Here is a 17,352-nt window from a genome sequence, read left to right as displayed (position 1 = left end):
AAATGCATGTGGGGAAGGGGAGGGGAGAAGTTAAGGTTGTCAAAAAATTAAGAGGACTACTGATAATGATAGCACTTGAAGTTCTGTGAAAGCTTAGACACAGAACAGGAATAATTCATTCAGAGGACCAAAAAATCTGAGCTGAAAGGAACCTCAGAAGTCTTCTGTTCTGAAGGCTTGTTTATAGATGAGTAAATTAAAACCCAAAGTAGTTAATCAACTTCCCTGAAGTCACATAGATATTAAATAAGTATTTCAGTATTTGAGGGCAGACTCTAACTCTAGATCTGATATTCTTTCCTCTGTTCTACTTTACTTTCCACGACAACCCACTTTTTAGGTTGCCTGGTTTCTCTGCCTCTCTCCTTCTGCACAATAGTCTTTTCTGTTCTCCAAGTCCCTTTCACCATAACTCTTCTATGTTTCATGCCATTTACCCCTTCTCTGGTTTGTGATATTTTTCTCGGGAAAATGTCCTACTTTTACAAAACTCTGTCTATTGCCTTAAATAGGTTGGCTACTTCTTTGGTGTAAGCCTAGCAGGCAGGAAGGTAGGAAAGATTCCAGGGAGATTTCTCACTGTCCTTTATCTGGACCACTCTTTTGTACTTTCTATCTTTGTTGGTTAGTCTTTCTCAATCATGTCCAACTCTTTCTTTGTGAACTCTTTTGGGGGTTTTCTTGGCAAAGATACTAGAATGGTTTCGTATTTTCTTCTCCAACTCATTTTACAGAAAAGGAGCTTAGGGAAATGAGGCTAAGTGACTTGCCCAGAGTCATACAGCCAGAAGTATATGATTTCCAATTGGAACTCAGGACCTCCTGACTCCAGCTTTGGCATTCTAAGCACTCTGTTAACTATTTGTCCCCCATATACTATCTACTCTCCCTTATTTCATATCAAGTTGTATATTAGGCTTTCACTTTCTAGACTCTAAGGTTCTTGAGAAAAGATCCTATTTTGTGTCTTTATATAAGCAGTACCTAAAATAGTGCCTTTCACATTGTATGTACTGAATGTTTATATATATATATATATATATATACATATATATATATATATATATATATATGCTGAATTGAGTTGAATTCAAAAGCAATGCACAGAATTGAAATATCAAACTTGTACCAGGGAATAATTGCTAATATCTTGAATAACAATGAGAATTCCTTAAAAATATAGACTAAAATAATAAGGCAACTCTAACAAAACAAAGTTTAATAAAAATAAATGTAAAATTATACATTCCTGATTTTAAAAAAGCTAAAAGTATAAAAAAGAAATTAGGCTAAAACAACTAGCCATCAGTTAATTTGGAAAACATTAAGAAGATTTATCTGACTGCTGATGCCATGCATGTCAATAATGTGACATGGCTATCAACAAAAAGGTGAATGTGATCTTGGGCTTCATGAACAGAAATAAATGTAATCATCTCACTTTTTTCTGCAAATACCACATCCTTTGTAGAGTTTTGTATTTAATTCTGATGATCACATTCTGAGGGGGATATTGTGCTCAGAGGAGGACAATCAAGATTCTGAAGGAAATCAAACCTATATCATACAATGATTGCCTCAAGGAACTAGAGATGTATAGTCTAGAGAAGAATAGACATGGGCAAAGAGATGGCTATTTTCAAATGACTGATGGGCTGTCACACAGAAGATGGATCAGATTGATTTTGTCTGTCCCCAGAGAGGAAAGCTAAAAATAAGGGTTAGAAAAAGTCTTTGTTTTTGTTATAGACCTCTGATTAAGTTGGACCCAGTATGGAAAATCTATCCACAAAGGCAAATCTTCAGATGAGCAACTGAGTTTCAACTTATAGTCTTAAAGGAGTGCCTGGATCACTGAGACAACTTGCCCACAGTCACATATTTTTCTAAATGTCAGAGGCTAAACCTGAACCCAGGTCATCTTGTCCCTAAACCTCTGTCTTCCTCAGTTTTTTCAACTATATGAATTGAGTATAACAATAGCACCTACCTCACAAGGCTCTTGTATCAAATGAGATAATATCTATAAAGCACTTAACACAGCACATGACATATAGTAGACAATATATTCTTCCATTCTGTCCCCTCCCTACCACCCCCACTCAAGGAGACCCTATTTCTATCCATTATGCCATCATGTCTCACTTTAAACTTACAGAGAGGAAAAATGCAGCTAAACATAAGGAAGATTTACCAAATATGTCATTTCTCTGTTCTAGAAACTTCAGGGATCCTTTGCCTCTAGAATAAAATAGAAACTCCTGTTTAGCATTTAAAGATCTTTACAATCTGGCTCCATTCTCTTTTTCTAGACTGATTTCACATAACTCCCCCTCATAACATTCCACTAACAGATAAACTGTCCTACTTGCATCTCCTAGCTCTCTAATCTCTTCACTTCGGCTACCCTGAATCCTCGGAAGTCTCTTTCCCTTCACTTCTGCTTCTTAGAATTCCTAGCTCCCTTCAAGGCTTATCTTAGGTACCATTATCTACTTGGTGGTGTTCCTAGGACCTCCAGTTGAGTACTCACCATGGGTGTCCCTAAACCTGAGCAAACATATATTGTTCTTTCTCTTCCCACATTCTCATTAGAACATGAGTTCCTTGTGGGACCCAACTGATTAATTTTGTTGTGATATCTCTAGCTTCTAGTACATAGGAAATATGAACTGGGCCTATGATTTCATTCATATAAAGAATTCTTAGATGAAGAAACTCCCTTTACCAATATAAGTCAGCATCTTTTTTTTTTAATTGGCAATTTATAGTCTTGGAAGTGTTGGAAGAGAATTTCTCTCTCCATTATTTTGCTTTGCTTAACATCACCCCTCAGTGACCTGGAAGTCAAAGAACACTGAGATATGCAAGTACAGACAGGCCCTCAGAGAAAGGAAGTTAGAGAACCAAAGAACCAAGACAGGAAGCTGATTCCATAGGCACTGCCTCTCTGAATGACTCGGGCAAATTACAAAACTATGGTTGGTTCCTGAGATGTCATGTGTGATTGCTAGTGGTTGGAGAAAACAGCATATCAGTAGAAGAGCAGGAGGTCTTTGGGGTCTTCTGGCTGGAGCAAGGAACCTGAATGAACTCTTGTTGATGGTGAGCTTCAATCCATCATGTTGGCCAATAGAGTAATAAGCTAGGTAACTCTCTACCTCTCTCTTATCTTTCCCTCTCTTTACTATTACTGCTGCTTTGATTTAATAAAGTTATAAAGCTACTAGAAGCCTTGTGATTTCATTTTAATTTTTACAGAAGGTTACTTAGAGTATTGAGAAGTTAAAATGACTTGCCCAGTGATAACAAGCCAGTTGAAGCAGATATTTTTCTGGTTCTGAGGACAGTTCTTTATCCCCAGTCCCAATAGTGAGTGACCAGGGGTAGCAAGGTAGCTCAGTGTATAGAGAGCTGGGCCTGGAGTTGGGAGGACCTGGCTAGAAATCTGGCCTCAGACACTTCCTAGTTGTGTGACCCTGGACAAGTTCCTTAAGACTAAATGCCCAGCCCTTGGTATTCTGTCTTAGAGTTGATTCTAAGACCAAAGACAAGGGCTTATAATAATAATATTAATAACAAAAATAGTGGGTAACTAATAAGGATAATAAGCTATAGTTTGTTCATATTCAATATGCATCTTTATCTCCTTTTGAATAATACTCAACTAGTATCCTTTGAACATTGATATGTAGTAATTTGTAGACATACCACAACAATAGAAGAATAGAGGTGGTCAAAATACTGGCTTCTGTCTTAGAGAAAAATTGGGGTAATTAAAAGAACTTCAAAATTTCCTAAAGTCAGTCTAAAAGAGTCTTTGGCTGCTCCATGTTCTTGTACCAGCTCATTTTCCATTTAAAATATCTGTCCAAGCAATCTATAAATATGTATATCTGGGCAGCATGGCACAGTGTCTAGAAATTTGGCTTCAAAGACAGGAAAAATCTGTATTCAAGTCCTGCCTCTGGCATATATTGGCTGCCTGACTGGACAAGTCATTTAATTTTGCAATGCTATAGATTATAAAACTAAGAGAAAGCCTTGACCTGCTTTGTTAGTGGGAGCTTCAATAATTCTTTTATACAAATGAACTTATAAGTCCAATCCCTATCACTAACTCTAGTCTATAAATAGAAATAGAAGTAAATATAGATAAGCAAAAATGAATAATATGGAAAGAGGTATCAAATGATAACATTTGCACAGCCCAGTAGAATTGCTTGTTGGCTCTGAGAGGGGGGAGGTAAGAGGGGAAGGAAACAAAATGAATCATGTAAACATGGGAAATATTTTAAAATAATTTTAATTAAATAAATGAGAAGGAAAAAAAGAAGGAAATATAGGTAGAGGTATATATGATACAGATTAGATATAGATGGGACAGCTAGGTGGCACAGCAGAGAGAATGCAGGGCCTCAAGTCAGGAAGACAACTTCCTGAGTTCAAATCTGGTCATAGCTGTATGATCTTGGGATAGTCACTTAACCCTGTTTGCCTTAGTTTCTCATTTTCAAAATGAGCTGGAGAAAGAAATGAAAAATCATTCCAATAACTTTCCAAGAAAACCTCAAATAAGGACACAAAGAAATAGACATGGCTGGAAACAACTAAATAGCAATAACAAATGCTGATACAATATCTGATATATATACATATATATATCAAAGTATTTGACCCAGCTACACAGACACAATCAAGGAGGACAATATCTGGATAATAGACATTTTCCTCCTTGATTGTATCTGTGTAGGTAATTCAAACACTTTGAGTAACTATGAATCTTCTTTAAGAGGCTTTGCAGTGTTCTAAGGCTTGATTCAATGACCATAATGCCATCCAAAAAAGAGCTCCTAAAGGACCTCATGTTTTATAGGGAATCCATCTTCAACTTGGACTCTCAGTGGAATCTCTTTAATGATAATGGTAAACACTTTTAGTGAGTATTTTCTTTCCATTTTGTGTTTTAATTTATGTTCATAATCATGTATATATATGCAAATATATATTTATTTTATATTTACACATATACATACAGATATATTTGGAGCAATATGTCATTTCCTCCTTAATGCCTTCTTTGGGGGGGGGGGATCCATTATGTATGATAGACTAACTTTAAATTATTTTAATTAATAAATTTCTACCTAAGCTAAAATATAATGCATCCAAGTATTATAATAATAGCTTTAAAAGGTCTAAGTATTTAGTTTTATAGTCTTGTAAACAGATAATTATAGGTTGCTCCCATTGTGCTACAAGATAACATTCCCAAGGGATTAAATACTTTATATTCTGTAGCTTAAATTAAAAAGAACAAAATAGATCCAGAAGACTTGACTAAAAGAAATTATAAGCAAAGGCGATGGGAATCCAGTTTGCACTCTACATGGATGATATACTAAAGTTAAGAAACCAGAGATAATTCAGATTTTCACAGAGTGGAGCATCTGATAAGACATTAATGAGTATTGGTTAGAAGGTCTGCAAGGGCTATGTTCTGCATGGAGGTAACACTTGCTTTAATGAGATCACAAAATCATGTAAATGGATTCAAAGCCATGCAGACTTGGGTTTGAATTCTGCCCAAGGTCTTCCCTGCCTCTGTGACTTAATCTCTTCAAATCTCTCTTTTCTACATCAAAACAATAGTATCATTTACTGCACCTAGTTGTTGTGAGGTTCAAATGAGCTAAGGTGTGGATCTCTTTGAAAATCTTGAAGTCCTATGCAACAATAATAATAACTACTTTATTAGTTAAGTTTTCCTTGACCATATTTCATGATGTTTATGTTTCTCAAGCTAAAAGTCAGAAAACATACTTTTGAGAAACCTAATGAAAGGTCTACTTTCCTTGAAAGAGGTCTGTGATTTAATAAACATCAGATATCAAGACGTTTTAGTTGGTATATTTGTCACTGACCCCTTGGATGTCAAATATGAATGGGTCACTGCCAACTGTCTCTAATTTCCACTGGAATTCAAAAGAGAAAGTATGTAATAAAGGGAAAATACTATTTCTATTGTTCTTTTTAGAGTTAACACAACAAGCTCCTATTTAGTCTGTAGGTGTAAGGCAACATGATATTGCAAGATGTTCATTGCCTCTAAGAAAAATCTCTGAAACTTCCAAGCTTTCTTTCTTCTGCCAGCTGACAGCACCATGGAAACAGGGAATAGATCAGCAAAAGCTGGTCAAAGTAATTTTTAAATGCCTACTATTTAAAAAAAAGACATTAAGGCTAGCTTGCAATTTTATGTATTTTAAAAGCCAGAGGAATGTTTAAAACTGACCCATTTTTTTACGGATCTGAAAAAAATAACAGTAACATCCCCATTTTGGAAACAGAGAAAGTACATCTATACTCAATGGTTCTAGAGAAAAAGAGAGATATGTTTGCCTTGTCACTTTCATATCAGGTTTCAACACTTTTAGAACTTACAAGTTATTATTGGGGGGGGGGAGGTTGGAAGGCAAGGAAAATCTGAAGTAAAAACATTTTCACTTTTTTTAAGTGCTCCCAAGAATAACTCTAATTTTACTATTCAACCTAAAGCATTGTGTATAAAAACTAGAGGAATAATTGTGGTATATTAGAGAATTAGATTGAGTTGAATGTCCCCCATACTAGTCTCAGAACATTCACTGAGTAACTGCGTGGCCTTGTGCAAATTCCTTGATTTGTCCCTATGCCCAAGATTTCTAGGGAACAAATTAAGGTGATTGAACTGGAATTCAGAGATTGCTTCCAACTCTAAAAACACACTATGACTAATCCTAACTCATTCTTCCCCTCTGATTCATGTTGTCCCAGGTGGTCATCTTCTTAGACTTCCCTACATGTCCCCTGACCAATAATGTTGGATATTTTTTATGCAGCTTTTGGTACAGCCTGTAAAATCCCAAGTCTGACTCTCATTGGGTCAATGATCCTGCCCAAATCACTTAATCTTGCTGAGCTTCAGTTTAATCACCTTTAAATGAAGGATAATAAACATTGCATTGCCTACTTTCTGCTAGAGTAAAGCATTTTTCAAACCTTAAAGAACTGGATAAATAGGAGCTGTTGTTATTGTGAACAATTATTTCTACTCCCCTGTAGAAAAGTTTTCTAGTATATAAGAATACATGAATATCTCTGGATAAATATCAACTAATCCTGGATAAATATCAACTAATCCGTACACTTTGGATCTCATCTTGGAAGGCCCTTTGGAGAACATCACCTTTCTCCCTGCATTCTTCATCCATGTATTACAATTCTCAAATTTACATTATCTTCCATTAGTCATGCTGAGATTGGTGTCTCCTTAAACAATCAAAATGTACTAACCTATTGAAGAAACCCTATATCTAAGTCAAGCCAACTAATATTTCTAAAACACTAAGTGCAAGTGACTGGGCTAATTGTTAAGGATACAAAGAAAGGGGGAGGTCTTTGCCCAGAAGGCACTTGGAATCTAAAGGAAATTTTTATTGTTCAGTTGTGTTTGACTTTTCATGACCCCATTCTTAGGTTTTCTTGGCAAAGATACTACAGTGGTTTGCCATTTCTTTCTCCAGATCATTTTACAGATAAAGAATTTAGACAAATGTCATTAATTGACTTGCTCAAGGTCACACACTTTAAGTGTCTGAAGCCACATTTGAACTCAGGAAGATGAGTCTTCCTTTCCAACTCAGTGCCACTATTCACTCTACCACCTAGCTGCACTAAGAAAGAGACAGCATGGAAACAATTATGTCCCAACAAGATAAAGTCAGGATAAATTAAGGGTAGCCTTAGAGAGAAAGTGCTAAAATCCAGGCAGACTGGGAAAGGTTTCTCACAAAAGTTTTAATATTACCACTAATTATTTTTGAAGTTTGAAGACTATTGCTCAAAAACCAAATTCACTTTATTCCCTTTGCTTTAGCTGAGATTTGAAGGAATTCAGAAAAAAAAAAAAAACTAGATTAAGAGGGACAGGCTTCCAAACAACCAAAAATTGATTTCTATCTTAACTCAGAGATTTATCATACCTTAATTCCCTATGCACTTGTTTTAGCTATGTTTTTGTATTCTGGAGAACAAGAGGGATGATATGCAGGACTAGAGATAGAAGGTCATAAGTTTAAATCTAGCTTTAGATACTTCCTCACTTCCTAGTCACTTAATGCTCATTGCCCAGCCCTATCACTCTTTTGCCTTGGAATGTTTACATAGTATTGATTCTAAGATGGAAGGAAAATGTTTTAATAAAAAAGGACAGCATATTTGGACTGTAGAGTACAAGATAGGAATAATGTGTAATAAGTTTAGAAAGGTAAGAAGAGAACAACAGGTTGTGAAGGACTTTAAGCAAAAGAGAGGAATTTGTAGTAGATCTTATTTTTATTGAATTGAAAACTTTTATTTAATTAATTAATTTAGAATATTTTTCCATGGTTACATGATTCATGTTCTTTCCCTCACCTCCTCCCACCACCCCCCCCCCATAGCTGATGCACAATTCTACTGGGTTTTTTTAATTTTTAAATTTTTTATTGAATTGAAATTTTTTATTTAATTAATTAATTTAGAATATTTTTGTAGTAGTCTTAGAATGAATAGGGAGCCAATGAAATTCATTAAGTAGCAAGGGTGGGAAGAGTTGTTATTGGTACAAGCTAAACTTTAGGAAAAACATTTTGCTACAAGTATAGAGGATGGATTAGAGTGGAGACAGTTTTGAAGTAGGAAGACCAATAATGACACCACTGTAATAGTCTAATCAGGAAGTGATGAATGTCTGAACTAGCATGAAGGTTATATGGGCAGAGAACAGAGGATAAATGGGAGAGATGTTGTACATCCAGAAAAGGCAAGATTTGTCAACTGTTTGGCTATGTGGAGTGAATGAAAATATAGAGTTATGAATAACACCAAGGCTGTGAAATGCCTAATTAGAAGGAGACGGAACTAGGGAAGTTTGGGAAAAGAGTGGGTATGTGGGAAAAGACAATGTAAAGAGATCTGTGAGGCAGATTGAAAGCCATTAATGCCTATTCATACTGTGCAACTCACTGTCCCACATAAAGTGAAAAGTGGGTGAGGGATCTTACTCATAATTCATTTCCATAGAACACATAGCCTACCCTCTCGGGGCCACCTGCCACAGGATATTTGGTTATCTGGGGTGTCAAGAGAAGGAAGAAAGTGTAGGAATACTGAAGGGCAAGGGAAATTTTCTCAATGGCATTTCTGTAATTGTTCCTGTTGGTGCCTGGGTTGCAATTAGGTATTCTTGTCCTGAAAAGCTGAAAGGAGAAGGTTGACAATTTACAGAGTAGCAGAAAAGGGTAGTCAGACTAGGATTGTGTTTGATGATTGAGTAAAAAATATATGTGGTTGTTTTGGAAAAAAAGCTACACAGTTAGGAATAATAGAGAAAGTGAGTTGCGACCTATCCTCCTAGTCTCTGTTCAGGTGAAGACATATCATTGGGGTCATTCAATGACCCCACTTTGGAAAATGCTGTTTTAAAATGCTGAGGCATGTTAATGGAAGCATGGAATCAAAGATTCTATATAACTGGTTTCAAGAACAAAAATGGACAAACCTAGTTTGTTCTACAGAGCAAAAAAGTTTTCAGTCCTACAAGTTACAATTAGTTGTGTTACAAAAAACCCCATTTATTTCAAAAACCTGTTTCCATGTTCCTGAGTCTAGTTTCTCTTTAAAAGATAATGCCAGAGATAGTCTTGTATCAGTACTTTCCTGACTCAATTAAGTAAATAAAATAACTAAAAGTACCTTAGAGACAGAAGAAAAATATACTCTGAAATGTGTTTAAATAATATTTCATACTTAAGGATATTGAATTCAGCAAACACACTCAGCATTTCTAGAAACTGATTTCTATCAGCTTTTCCCAATATAAATATATTCATTATGAAAACATTGATCGATTTTTCACATGTGTACATAGCCCTAGGTTAGCCATTGTGGATTTATTTTTTTGTATACATCTTTGATTTCAAAGTTATAGAGAATACCTGGTGTAGAAATTCCCTCCACTGCCATTGATTGGCAAATCAACTGAAATGTATAACCCTAGTGACTTGAAGCATAGAGAAGTTAACATACTTGTTCATAGTCATAAAGCTTGTTCAGTATTTTCTTTTAATCACTGCCTCTCCTACTTCACCCGCTCTTCTATTACTCCATCTTCTTATTCTCCTCCTACTGCTTTATAGGGTAAGATAGATTTCTACAGCCAAATGAGTATGTTTGTTATTCCCTCTCTGAGCCAATTCCAATGAGAATAAGGTTTAAACATTGCTTAGCAACAACCTTATTCTCCCCTCCACTGTAAATTATTTTGGCCTCTTTAGGTGAGATAATTTGTCCAGTTCTATCTCCCCCAAACTTTTCTCTCAGTGCAATTCTCTTTTTCACTCTTTGATATTAATTTATCTTATTTATTGATATTTCTTGGATATCATGCAATCCTAGTCAATTTCCTCCCACACATTCTGTAATTAATAATGATAAAAATTTTAAGAGTTACAAATATCTTTCCATATGGGAATATAAACAGTTTGACCTTATTAAATCCCTTAAGTTTTCTCTTTCTTGTTTAACTTTTTATGTTTCTTCGGAATCTTGTATTTGAATATCAGATTTTCTGTTTACTTCTAGTCTTTTTATCAGAAATTCTTGGAAACCTTCTGTTTTATGAAATGACCATTTCCCCCCAAAAGAATATACTTCGTTTTTTTGGGTAGGTGATTTGTGGCACTAAATCTAGTTCCCTTGCCTCCCAGAGTATCAGTTTCTAGATCCTCTACTATAGAGGCTGCTAAGTTCTATGTAGTCATGACTGTGGCTCTGTGATATCTGGCTACTTGCAGTATTTTCTTTGGCATGGTAGTTCTGGAATTTGGATATAATATTCCTGAGAGTGGTCAGTTAGGGACTTATTTCAGAATGTGATTAGTGGTTTCTTTCAATTTCTATTTTACCCTCTTATTCAAGAATATTGGGAGAATTTTCTTTCATAATTTTTTGTAATATGATATCTAGGCTTTTTTATTGTGACTTTCAGATCATCCAATAATTCTTAAATTATCTCTCCTGTTCTATTGTCTAGATCTGTTGTTTTTCCAATGAGACATTTCATATTTTCTACTTTTTTATTCTTTTGATTTGGTTTTATTGTTCCTTCATGTCTTTAGTTTTTAAAGAATTATTTTTGTCAGTGTGGTTTGAACCTCCTCCATTTGGCCAATTCTACTTTCTAAGGAGCTCTATTTTTCATTGGATTTTGGACCTTTATTTTAAGGCATTATTTTCTTCTTGCATAGCTTTAATTGTTCTTCCCTATTTTTCTCTCCTCTCATTTTAATTTTTAAATCCTTTTGGAGCTTTTCTAGAGTCTGAGACCAATTTCCATTTTTTTTTTAAGTTTTGCATGTAGTTACTTTGATCTTACTGCTCCCCTCTGAGTTTGTGCATTGTTCTTCTTTTCTCCATAATAATGTCCTATGGTTAGGTGTTTATTTTTTTTTTTATGTTTGCTCATTTTCCCTGGCCTTTTCTTGATTTTGATTTTTATCTCAAAGGTGGGCTCTGTTCCAAGGTGACTTCAGGTTTTCTTTGTTGGTAGTTCTGGGTTTCTGCAAGTTTTAGTTCTTCTATGGTGGTAGGATGGCCAGTGGGCTGAGAGCTCTGAAAGTTACCTCCCACTGCTGATTCAGTTTCCCCCAGAGCCTGATCATTTGCAGTGTCCAGAGCACTGTGAGTTACCTTGTGCTGGGGAATGGGGCCTCACTTCAGACTTGGGCAGGCACTGTAGTCAATCTGGGTACACCGTGAACTACCTTATGCTAGGAGCTGGAGCCTCATTGCCAGTTAGCCCCAGGGCAACTTCAAACGTTGGCATGAAGGTGCTCTGCAGCTGGCTTAGGCAATGGCTCAGGTCTTGATGTTACTTGGGTCCAGGTTCAAAACCTTAAGCAGTGGAGGGGTTGAGGGAGGGTTGTGCTGTTGATCTGCACAGGTACTCCTTGGTGAGGTCTTACTACAGTTTGTGCTCCACTCTCACACCAGTGAAACAGACTTTTCTTCCAATCTTCCCCAAGTTGTTTTCTGCAGGAAAATTGCTTCTCTCCATCCCCTTGTTGATTTTGTCACTCAAACATTCATCTTGAAGTGTTATTTTAAGGTTGGTTGGAGAAGATGCTGAGAGAAGTTTGAGCTTTCCATGCCTACATTCTAACGTCTTATTGTTTAGTATTTTCAGAGGAAGTATTTGATGTCTTCCTTTCTCTGATAGCAGTCTACTACATTTCTATGTTGCCTTTTATGAGTATACCAGAAAATAAACAGTAACAACTCTAGGAAAAAAAATAAAACATGACCTATGCCTTCAAGAAGCTTACAGTTCTGGTGTGACATCTGCAGATTTTAAATACTCCTCCGCAAACAGTTATCATTTTTCAAAATGAAAAATCTTTGATATTTTGACACTGATGAATCTGTAGTCTTACCAGTCAAGACAATCTGATGGTGAACATGCAACAAGTCCATATCTTCTTTCCTTGTGTGACTCTTTAATATCCTTCAACAAATATTCTACAAGGTATTCACTTCACAGGATAAAGACCCTTTTTATGGATCTCTTGACATTAAATGAATACAAATACAGACACTGGATGGTTTATTTGATATCCCTTGTTCTCCCTATATTCTGGCTGGTCTTTATTCTAGAAATCTATATTTTTATTATATTTTTAATATAGCTGCTTGTGCATAGTTAATTATTCAATAGTAATATCTTGTAGCATACTTACCCCTACAACAAACCTTTCAAATGCTCTTTGGGTGAATCATACTTTAATTTTTCAGAGATCCTGGTATTCCATGATTCTCACCTATACAACACTTTTGTTAGATTGTGAGCCAATGTTTTGAACCTCCCATGTGCTTTATAAAGAAGTAGAAATGGCACTAAGAAGAACAAAGATTAGAAGAATCCCTGAAATGAATCCAGAGTAATTCCATGCTGGAGGTGAGATAGTTTTGAAACCAGTGACATCAGTGAAACCAAGATATCAGAATGCGAGAAGAATACTAAGTACCTAGAAAACTAAAACATGGATAGTATTACTTAAGATAAAAGGAAATCGGACTTCCGGTTAAGATGGCGGCTTAGAGAAAGCTCAAGTTCAGATCTCCGGAAAAACCTTCCCGACCGATCTCAAACTATAAGCTCCTAAGGCGCCGAAATTCAAAACGATCAACAGCACAGACCCTGGGAACCCTCCTCCTGGACCTGGACCCGGTTCAAAAGGTACGGCTCCCCTCAAAAGCCAGAACCCGAGATCCCTCGGACCTCAGGGGTAGGAGCGCAGAGTCCAAGGCTCCCGGAAGCCGCAGCCCTGCCGGCTAGGCTCAGAGAGCAGAACCCTCAGGGCCTTCTACAGTCCCGGTGAAAGTTACTGCCTGGGGCTTCCGCTGCAGAGAGCTGGTCGAAACAACAGCAACCCTCAGGGCGGGCAAGACAGCCTCACGGGCTGGATCCTGCTATCCAAGTCTCAGTGAAAGTCCTTGCTCTCGGAGCTTGGGTTAGCTGCAGCCCATCCCCCCGCAGGCCGACGAAACAGCCTCACGGCCAGCGATTCTGAAGGCAACTTCCGGAAAGCAACGTGGTCCGACCCTTCCATTCCAGTTCCAGTGAGGCATATTCAGTTTAACCCAGGGAAAGTCATAGAACCATCTGCCCAGGACTAAAGCCTCTGAACACCAGAGACAGACAAGAAAAGCCAATCCTCCACATTCAGAGATGGAAAACTCCACAGAAGCACAGAAGCCCCAAAATACCAAGAAAAATAAGAAGAAAGGGGCGACTTTGGACACATTCTATGGAGCCAAAATACAAAATACAGAGCAGATAGAAGATAATATAAAAGAAAATGCTCCAAAACCTTCCAAAGGAAATGGAAACTCTCCACAAACCTATGAAGAATTTGAATCAGAAATGACCAAAAAGATGGAAGCCTTCTGGGAGGAAAAGTTGGAAATAATGCAAAAGAAATTCACGCATCTACAAAACCAGTTTGACCAAACTGTAAAAGAAAACCAGGCTTTAAAGGCCAGAATCAGGCAGCTGGAAGACAACGATCGTGTAAAAGAGCAAGAATCAATAAAGCAAAGCCAAAATACCAAGAAATTAGAAGAGAACATAAAATATCTCACCGACAAGGTGATAGATCTGGAAAATAGGGGGAGAAGGGACAATTTAAGAATAATTGGACTCCCAGAAAAGCCAGAAATAAACACCAAACTGGACATGGTGATACAAGATATAATCAAAGAAAATTGCCCAGAGATTCTAGAACAAGGGGGCAATACATCCACTGACAGAGCTCACAGAACACCTTCTACACTAAACCCCCAAAAGACAACTCCCAGGAATGTAATTGCCAAATTCCAAAGCTATCAAACAAAAGAAAAAATCCTACAGGAAGCCAGAAAAAGACAATTTAGATATAAAGGAATGCCAATCAGGGTCACACAAGACCTTGCAAGTTCTACTCTGAATGATCGTAAGGCATGGAACATGATCTTCAGAAAGGCAAGAGAGCTGGGTCTCCAACCAAGAATCAGCTACCCAGCAAAACTGACTATATACTTCCAAGGGAAAGTATGGGCATTCAACAAAATAGAAGACTTCCAACTTTTTGCAAAGAAAAGACCAGAGCTCTGTGGAAAATTTGATACCGAAAATCAAAGAGCAAGGAATACCTGAAAAGGTAAATATTAAGGAAAGGGGAAAATGTTATCTTCTTCTTTTACTCAAACTCTCTTCTATAAGGACTACATTTATATCAACCTATGCATACTAATATGTGGGGAAAATGTAATGTATAAATAGGGGGTAAAGAAAGACCAAATAGAATAATCATTCTCACACAAAGATTCATATGGGAAGGGGAGGGGAAGAAAACTCCTATAAGAAGGAGAGGAAGAGAGGGGGGGGGGGGATTTACTTAAACCTCAATCTCAGGGAAATCAACTCTGAGAGGGAAAAACATCCAGACCCATTGGGATCTTGAATTCTATCTTACCCAACAAGGGTAAGGAGAAGGGAAAACCAAGGGGGGGAGGGGGAGAGGGAGAACAAAAAGGGAGGGAAAGAGAGGGGGGAAGGGGAGGGAACAAAAAGGGAGGGACTAAAAAGGGAAACATCAAGGGAGGGGACAAGGGGGACTGTTTCAAAGTAAATCACTGGACTAAAAGGTAGAGCCGAAGAAGAATAGGTTAGAATTAGGGAAGGCAATCAAAATGCCAGGGAGTCCAGAAATGACAATCATAACTTTGAACGTGAATGGGATGAACTCACCCATAAAACGTAGACGAATAGCAGAATGGATTAGAATCCAAAACCCTACCATATGTTGTCTTCAAGAAACACACATGAGGCGGGTTGACACCCACAAGGTCAGAATTAAAGGATGGAGTAAGACCTTCTGGGCTTCAACTGATAGAAAGAAGGCAGGAGTGGTAATCATGATATCCGATAAAGCCAATGCAAAAATAGACCTGATCAAAAGGGATAGGGAAGGTAATTATATTTTGTTAAAAGGGACTATAGACAATGAGGAAATATCATTAATCAATATGTATGCACCAAATAATATAGCACCCAAATTTCTAATGGAGAAACTAGGAGAATTGAAGGAAGAAATAGACAATAAAACCATACTAGTGGGAGACTTAAACCAACCATTATCAAATTTAGATAAATCAAATCAAAAAATAAATAAGAAAGAGGTAAGAGAGGTGAATGAAATCTTAGAAAAATTAGAATTGATAGACATGTGGAGAAAAATAAATAGGGATAAAGAGGAATACACCTTCTTCTCAGCACCACATGGCACATTCACAAAAATTGACCATACATTAGGTCACAGAAACATAGCACACAAATGCAGAAAAGCAGAAATAATGAATGCAGCCTTCTCAGATCACAAGGCAATAAAAATAATGATTAGTAATGGTACATGGAAAACCAAATCTAAAACCAGTTGGAAATTAAACAATATGATACTCCAAAACCGTTTAGTTAAAGAAGAAATCATAGAAACAATTAATAATTTCATCGAGGAAAATGACAATGGCGAAACATCCTTTCAAACCTTTTGGGATGCAGCCAAAGCAGTAATCAGAGGTAAATTCATATCCCTGAATGCTTATATTAACAAACAAGGGAGAGCAGAGATCAATCAATTGGAAATGCAAATGAAAAAACTGGAAAGCGATCAAATTAAAAACCCCCAGCAGAAAACCAAATTAGAAATCCTAAAAATTAAGGGAGAAATTAATAAAATCGAAAGTGATAGAACTATTGATTTAATAAATGAGACAAGAAGCTGGTACTTTGAAAAAACAAACAAAATAGACAAGGTACTGGTCAATCTAATTAAAAAAAGGAAGGAAGAAAAGCAAATTCACAGCATTAAAGATGAAAAGGGGGACAGCACCTCTGATGAAGAGGAAATTAAGGCAATCATTAGAAATTACTTTGCCCAATTATATGGCAATAAATACACCAATTTAGGAGAAATGGATGAATATATACAAAAATACAAACTGCCTAGACTAACAGAAGAGGAAATAGAATTCCTAAATAATCCCATATCAGAAATTGAAATCCAACAAGCCATCAAAGAACTTCCTAAGAAAAAATCCCCAGGGCCTGATGGATTCACCTGTGAATTCTATCAAACATTCAGAGAACAGTTAATCCCAATACTACACAAACTATTTGACATAATAAGCAAAGAGGGAGTTCTACCAAACTCCTTTTACGACACAAACATGGTACTGATTCCAAAACCAGGCAGGTCAAAAACAGAGAAAGAAAACTATAGGCCAATCTCCCTAATGAATATAGATGCAAAAATCTTAAATAGGATACTAGCAAAAAGACTCCAGCAAGTGATCAGAAGGATCATTCACCATGATCAAGTAGGATTCATACCAGGGATGCAGGGCTGGTTCAACATTAGGAAAACCATCCACATAATTGACCACATCAACAAGCAAACTAGCAAGAACCACATGATTATCCCAATAGATGCAGAAAAAGCCTTTGAAAAAATACAACACCCATTCCTATTAAAAACACTAGAAAGCATAGGAATAGAAGGGTCATTCCTAAAAATAATAAACAGTATATATCTAAAACCAACAGCTAATATCATCTGCAATGGGGATAAACTAGATGCATTCCCAATAAGATCAGGAGTGAAACAAGGATGCCCATTATCACCTCTACTATTTGACATTGTACTAGAAACACTAGCAGTAGCAATTAGAGAA

Source organism: Monodelphis domestica, chromosome 2, assembly GCF_027887165.1.
Source record: "Monodelphis domestica isolate mMonDom1 chromosome 2, mMonDom1.pri, whole genome shotgun sequence".
In the NCBI taxonomy this organism is placed as follows: Eukaryota; Metazoa; Chordata; class Mammalia; order Didelphimorphia; family Didelphidae; genus Monodelphis; species Monodelphis domestica.
Note: the sequence above shows the minus strand (reverse complement) of the source record.